The sequence below is a fragment of the Anser anser genome (assembly GCF_964211835.1).
Source record: "Anser anser genome assembly, chromosome: 9".
Lineage (NCBI taxonomy): Eukaryota > Metazoa > Chordata > Aves > Anseriformes > Anatidae > Anser > Anser anser.
Window position 1 is genome coordinate 14038632 of NC_139729.1, and position 7699 is coordinate 14046330.

At 42.2% G+C, this 7699-nt stretch overlaps 1 long non-coding RNA gene across 1 annotated transcript; it reads left to right on the forward strand.

The window, feature by feature from the left end:
- The first annotated feature begins 299 nt into the window (after positions 1–299).
- Positions 300–7460, forward strand: LOC310904461. The gene is made up of 5 exons (XR_014588365.1): positions 300–389; positions 1710–1845; positions 5982–6135; positions 6695–6753; positions 6938–7460. It is a non-coding gene; the product is annotated as an uncharacterized lncRNA (long non-coding RNA).
- Positions 7461–7699: the final 239 nt, after the last annotated feature.

The window sequence follows — 7699 nt, forward strand, 5'->3', positions numbered from 1 at the left end:
GTTAACACAGAATGAAGCTACTTGTTGTGGGTGGTGCTTTAGGTGGAAGGGTCATTGTGTTTTCCAGTGAATTGTGCTTCATTTCAAGAGGGAGTCAAAGGCTGTTTGATCTTTGTTCTAGAAATTCCATAATAATTTAGGGCTCAACTTCCTGTAAAACTACTTCATCCACCTGTATGGCTGTTACAGGTTGAGAGCACCAGGCTGTGTCCTTGTTCTTAGATTCCTGAGCTGACTGTTAATACCAGAGCATTTTATGGCAGTCCTTTGAATTTGAAATGCGTCACTTTTCAAGTGCCCTGACCTCGACAGGTCGCTTAAGGTTGCTTTACTGGATTGCTCTGCATTGCTGGGAGGTGCGCATGGTGCTGTCAGATCACTCCGCAGGGGTAAGACTTGTGCATGCTGTGACAACTTCGTGTATTGTTTTGAAGTATATTTATGTTTATGTTTTGTAGATCTGCAGTGTTTAGTGTTGAAATGATCCACTCAAGGAAGATTCATCTTTAGTCTCTAGTGGGAGAATAAGTAAGGAAGCATCCTTATTACGTCAGACCTACTTTTTAAAAGATTTTTTTCTGTTTATTGATTATATCTAGAACTTTCAGAACAGCATCCCTTTTATCACGTGTAGAATACTTCTTTTTGTGGAATTCAAATCCGGTTCTGGAAAGAGGAGTGCTGAAAAAGAATTGCACAATGATATTTCTAGAAAAGTTATTATAAAGAAAACTTCCAGATTGGTTAGTTCTGTGCGCATAAGGAAAAAGAATGGTAGTTGTGGACAAGGACTGAAATAGCATGGCAAAAGTGACTTGTAAGACACCTCTTAAGGCTGGGCAGACATTGTAAGATTTTGATTCAGAAAAAGGAAGATTGGGATCTCCAAAAATATTTGGTGGCAGTATTCTGGTATAAATATTAAAAATGTGACCTGCAAAATAGATCTAACTATGCACATTAAAAAGGTCCTTTGTGCAGTGGTGTGCTATTGACAGTGCTAGAAGGAACGTTACACTACTCTATTTTTGTACTACTATTTTTGTAGGCAACATTGCTGACTTATGTGCTGGAAAAAGTTTTATTTCAGATTTGTTTTATAAAGCGAAGCTATTGGATTATTTTGGAGGAGTTGCAGTGAATTATTAGTATAGTTATGCAGATAAATTCATGCATTTTTATATGCAATAGTATAGTGCAGCTGAATATATTCGGCTGCAGATTTTTCTGGGTAACTGCTTTCTCTTCTTTATACGTATCTTTTTCCATTTTTTTAGCCTTTTTTGTCTGAAGGCTTGTCTTAGACATTTTTCTTTGCACTTTTATGAATACTTCTTTTACAGTCGTTTTGTCCACTCTACTATTCTGCAACATACTTAAGATTTTTTTTCTTCTGATCATCTCTATGCTGTACAGCAGGGTTGTTTTTTTTTCCCTCTCCTGTCTTTAGACTCCTGACATTTCTCTGTTTCTTCCATTGGTACCCTGCAAGCTTCCAGCATTTTTCTCTAACTTCATCCCTCACTTTGGAGTAATGTTCTTGTAGATTGCAGTTGTCCTAGTTAGAACGGCAGTGGCTTGCCTACAGTAGCAATCCCTTTTCTGAGCACTTGACCAGGATGTAGGTGGAGATCAGTCCTGGCCACCTTGGCTCTTTAGCAAGGAATGAGGAAGGAGATAATTTAGAGCCTCTTGTTTATCTGTTTCAGGTGAATATTAGGATGGCTGGGCTGGAGATCAAATTTACACCACTTGCTCCTAGGTTTTCCATTTAGTTGATGCATGTGGATAAATGAGTTGTCTCTCTCTCCTGCTGCTTAAACACTCTAATGAACTCAGAGAATGGTAAGTAAGTGACTGAGAAGAAAGCTGTCTTGTGAGACTACGAGATAAGAATGTTTGGCACTTCATTAACAAATCCTACCAAAAAGGACTATATTCAACATCTCTCGTAACAATGCATTCATGCAGTTTGCTACCCTGTGCAGCAGTATCAGAAGTGCAAAGGGCTGGAGTGTTTTATTGATTTATCTTCCACCAGAGCTGGAAAATAGTAGAATATCATCACAAAACACTCTGAAGCAAATGAAGTTCAGACCTAAGAATTTTAACCTTAAAGTTGGTTGAGTCGTCTTGTTTATATTTGAGTAGTTGGCGTGAGTGCAGAGAAGCTTCCTGCCTTAGGTAGCTTGCACCAGTGACTTCTGTTTATCTTGTGGTTGACCAGACAGACGTTGCATGGATCTTCCTTTCAGAGTGTCTGGCGTGAAAGCGGCTCAGCATACATCACGTCTCCATTTCATTGACTGCTCTGTGCTGTTCTTGCCATTTTGGCTTGCTTCTGTGCCCTGAAGCAGGAATTGCAGCACGATTTTGCTAGCCTGTTCCACAGATTTAGTGGTAAAAAAAGGTGAGCAAAATATCTGCAAACTCTTGCTTCTTGACCTCCGTGTAAAGGAAAAAGGAGAAGAACCTTATCTTCTCTGCCCTTCCCTGGACACGTAGCAGTAGATCCTGGAATGCTGCCTGCCTTGGAAGTGTCTGAAATAGCTAACAAGGTTGTTAATTAGTGACAGTCTGGGAAATGTGCAAGAACATATTCTGCAAAGGCTTTGGGAAGAATTGAAACTGGCATTTAGGAAGACATTGCGTTGGGTTTCAGTACAATGAACTCAAGTCATTTGATCTTTATTTGCTGTTTTCCCAACATTATATACGGAATAGTTCCCAAAAATCTTATCACTGGGCTCCTACTGACAAATACTGAGAGAAAGCTAGAAAGTAACTCTTAAAGAGATTCCTGAAGTGGAAGGAAAGGTTTCGTTTGGCGTATTAAAACACTTTATAATTGAGCTTGCCGTAGAGTTTTTCCTGCAGGCAATAATTCCAGAGTGGATTTCTCTGGAGAGTTAAAATGTGCTTTTCTGTTAACTTGTTTTAGAGACCCATTCCCACCACATTTGTCTCTTGTGTCTGGAGATGGTAGGTAGTGGTTCTGGGCTGCAGTACATCCTTCCTATTCATTCAGGCATCCTAGAAGGCAAGGAAAAAAAAAAAAAGGTGGTGAAGGTGTGGTGGTGATGGGAATGCAGCCCAGTTTACCAGCAAGGCAGACGTTTTCCCTGCATATTTACCAAAGCCAGTGGTGTGGTGGCTTTGTGCTGCTGGACTAGCTGTCTTCTCAGTGTGTCACCCTGCTGCCAGAGCACACAGGCACAGAACCCAGTGCTATGAGGGATCTTTTCATCATCTGGAAACAGAGGTGTTGTTGCCTGCTTGTGTGTTATTTTGATGAGGAGATATGAAGGATGCAGAAACCAGCCTGTTGTCACACTAACCGTGTGAGAGGATGTGCCACAAAATCAGATTTGGTGTAACTCTGGGTCGAGTCCAGAAACAGAACAGAGGCAGCATGAGGAGGAGGAGGAGGAATTTTGTCCAAGGACTGGTTTGATGGCCAGCTTTGTTGTCAGCGTGGTCCAGACGCGATAGGATGATCTGGGTCTGGCTCACAGCCACTTAGAGGTGTGTCGGTTTCAGGTGTGCTGGGGAGTTTCTCCTGTGTTTAGCAAGGCAAGATCTTCTGATGTATCTGTAAGTTTGCAGGTTTCGTTTCGGTACTTGAAATGCAAAACGAAGCTCGTTTCCACCCACAGGAATGAGTTCCTGTAAATCTAGCGAGACAGAGGAGGTGTCCAGCTATCTCCGACCGAGAACAACATGCTTTTCAGAACCTACCTCTGGCTAGAGCAGAGGCGGTCCTGCAGACAGGCTGTTCGGTTGCAAGAAACAAGTCCCACAAGGCAAGAAGTGCAGTGCTTTGATTGCTGTGGGAAAGACAGAGCTCCTTGATAGGAAAAAATGAGCAGAGCACTCCCTCTGCCAAGCCTGGGGCTAACTCCTGCTTACTTTGTTTGAATCCCAGCATAAATCATAAATGGCTTTGTAGGACTGATGCAGGTAATTGTGCTCTAGTCTTGGCCCTCCTGAGATCCTCAGTTTTACGCGTATCTTCAGTGGTGATGTAACTGCTGGTTGGCACGTCAGATTTAAGGTAAGGCTGAATTCTGAGAGAGGTCCAAGTTGCCAGACAGAAATTTCTGCTCAGCCACGTTAAGTCACATAAAAGAAAGTAATTGCAAAAGGTCAGAAAGATTTGAGTTAAAAGACATGCCAGCCATTAGCAGCTTACTGTGTTGAGCTGTCTTGCTTAAAGTGCCTCAAGCTGGCTGTCCTGTTTTTTATTGAGAAACAAATTGAGGCTAATGGGGCAAAGAGAAGGAATCACATCGTTTTTCTAAGCAGAAGCCAAAAGTTCCTGGGAAAATTCCTGTGTTGGAAGCAGAAGTCCAATGTTATGTGAAGATAACTCAGTGTATCCTATAGAATGAGTAAATAAAGACACCCTGATAGCTAATGCAAAACACTTATTAAAACAGGTACCGTACTGCTTAAGCATTGTATTTATTAAAATAAAAGAAAAAGGAACGGCATTGACAGTAAAATACTTATTCAGAACATGCCCACTCCTGCATTTATTAAAAACAACAGGGGAATTGCAAATTACTGTGTTTAATTCACTTTTAAGCAGCTTTTCCAAAATGCAGAGCCTAAAACCTAGGTCAAACTCTTCCCGTAGTAGTTACTTGCTCAAATGTCAGAGATTTTTTCCCCTGGAGAGAATGCACATTTTGGCTCGGCGGTGGTGTTTTGGTGAAGCAGTTCGCTTGCTGACTAGCAAAGTCAGAAAGTTCATAATCGGAGCGAGAAAACTGGTTGTAATCTTCCTCCCATGCTCAGCAAGTAGGCTCAGGCTGCCTATTTCATTTGCTTTGAAATAAGGAAAAATGGCATTGCAAGAACGGCCGGCAGGCCACGTGGAGCAGCTGAACCACTGGCCAAGTTCAGTTTCAGCCTTTCGAGCATCAGTAGGAATTAACATGCTCTGTTGCCCGGCCCAAATAGCTGGGATCATTTGTGGGGGTTTGGGCCCAGAGAGAGGAATCTAACAGCTTGCTGTTTAGCTAGAAGGTACCCAGCTGGTTACCTTATTTTTGAAAGGCATGAGGCGGCACAGTTAGCCGGCATCACTTGAGGCTCTGAAGCCGTGTTTCTTTGACAGCAGAATAATCGCCATGCTTACCAAGGGATTAGTGCTTGTGGTTCTTTGGTTTCTCTTTTTGTTCTGAAGGATCCTGTCTACCAACTAGGACTAGGGCTTTTTGTCTTCCGTACCTAAGAGACTTTTTGTTTTTGAAGCCAACATCCGTATGACTGGGCTTTTGTGCAATTTTGCTGACTAAAGTCGTTGGCATTGAACTGAGATGTGAAAATCAGCAGTGAGCTTTGTATCACGTCAGAATTTCATATTCGGGGAGAATTTTACATTCTGGTGGCTGCTCTTTGGTGGTGTTTTGTTTTCCCCCCGAACACTCACAGAAGTTTTTGATGTCGATCTTAGAAACACCGTGCAAGTTGTGACTGGATCGAGCCTTGTGTGGCTCCTCTCAGGTAACGCGTCTGAGTGGATGGATAGGGAAATTAGATGAGCCTCAATGAGATTTAAAAAAAAATAAAGGGGACTTTCTGACTCCCAGTTGAGTGGTTCTTTTAGGCCTTGCTGCTTCAGGCATACTTGGTTAATCTCACCTCGTAAGTTTTCAGTGAAAAAGAGAAGTAAATTGCACCCTTGCAGAAGAGATGGTTTCACTGCTGTCAGCGTAACGTTTAGGCTGCTACAGTTAAAGGACTAACATCTATCGAAAATCTTACGACTCGGTTTGAAGCAAATTTAAGGGAATTCTGGGGATATTTATGCTCTTTTGCAGTTGGATGAGTTTACCACATGGGGGCAATATGCCACTGGACTTTGTTTATTCTTTTACCTCTACCTGTCTCTGAAGCAAATAGGTGCCAGTTTGTGGTTTTTGCCTGGACTTTTGTTTAAGTGCATGTGGCCGAGCAGCCATGTTTCTTCGCAGCTTGTAGCTTGTGTTTGCTTTGGGGTTTGTGCTGTTGATCCAGAAGTGCTGCTGGCTGCAGATGAACCTTCTGGGTAGGAAGAACGTGTTCAGACAACTACACCAGGCGGGCCGAGAGGAGCTGCGGAGCAAGTGCCTGCGTGTGTGCGTGCAGGTATGAACATATGTTGTGCTTAATTTGTCCCTCGTAATTGCCACTTTCACCAGGAGACTTGACTTAAAATACAATTATGAAAGTCAGAGTAGGTGATTACAGAGAAGTGTTGCATCCACTATTTTTTCTGTTAGCAAACTAGCACATTTTTTTCCTACACGTAAATGCCCATGCCTGTCTTAAAGAACTAATTGGGTAATGTTGCAGGTCAATAGGCTGAGGCTAGTAGACTTCACACGTTATAAAGAGTCATGTCATCGGTAGTTAGTGTGTGTAGACGGGCTCCTGAGAAATGCCCGAAAGGGGAGCAACCTGAAAAGCCTGAAGGCTTACCCTTGTGCTAAGTGCTATAGCATGATGATTGGGGTGAGGGTGGAAAGACAGAAGTATTTAAGATTGGAAGTGGAACACCCCCTCTCCACCCGAATTTCTGTAGCATGGGAATTAGTTTCTGTAGTTGGTTTAGCAAGGTGCTGCTAATGATGAGTACCTTTGACATTGTATCTGTGCCACTTTTGAAAGTATCTTTGTTCATTACAGTATGAATTTATTCCTCCAGTACCTCCAGGTGACTGTTAACAGTAAATTAACCCGGTGCGAGAGGGATTCCAGAAAATGGTAGGTCTTATTCTGTCTTTGCCATTCATTCTTTGTGTTGATCATGTGGATCAAATCTCCCATTACCGGCGGCAATTCCTGTTTGCCTTGACTTGATACTTGCATCCTTTGCTTACGACAGTCGGTGTATTGATCAGATTCTATAATTTCACTCTCTTCTCTCTGTTGTTTTCCTATCATCTAGGGTACAACTGGCTTGTGAATAAAAAACAACACCTGACTAACAGCTGGAGCTGGCTTGGTTTTCCTACTGGAGAAGTGGTCTGATGTAACTCTGTTCATCACCAATAAGATGGGTTGAAGAATGATTTACCCATCCACGTAGCGCAGTCTCTACTGAGATGTCAGTGCTGATGTGGAAGGCAAGCCAGGGAAATGATGTGTGCAGCAAATTGTTGAGTATCTCCAGGTAGTAACAGGAGCACTGCATTACAAGGCAAAATACCTATACTAGCTTTAACCAAAGGAGGACAACAGCAGCAGCCCGTGGCATTTAGAGCTCTGTGAACACCCCTGTCCAGGGATCCTGATGCTTCAACTGGCCTACCTGCAATGAAATCTGTACCAATTCGTCTTTGCATCTTCAGCATCGATGTGCTTATGCATGTTCTCATAGGGTCACAGAATAATAGGCTAGAGAAGTGAACTAGTGATGTGCAGCCCAGTTACAGTGGGGAAGTGTAGAATACATGGCATACATATGGCTTAAATTATTGTAATTGTTTCCATTCTCACCATTATCTATCTTTTACTATAGACAGAAAGGGAGACATAAGCTTTTTGGAATTGCTCGCCTTTTTATTACATAATAGGAGACTTCTAAGAAACAGAAGTTGGTAATATGTAACTGGAAAATATGAACTAAAGAAATTAGCAACAGAATATCTCTTTGCCATGATGAATGATTTGAACAAGAAGAAGCTTTTCCAGACACTATCATTCTCGG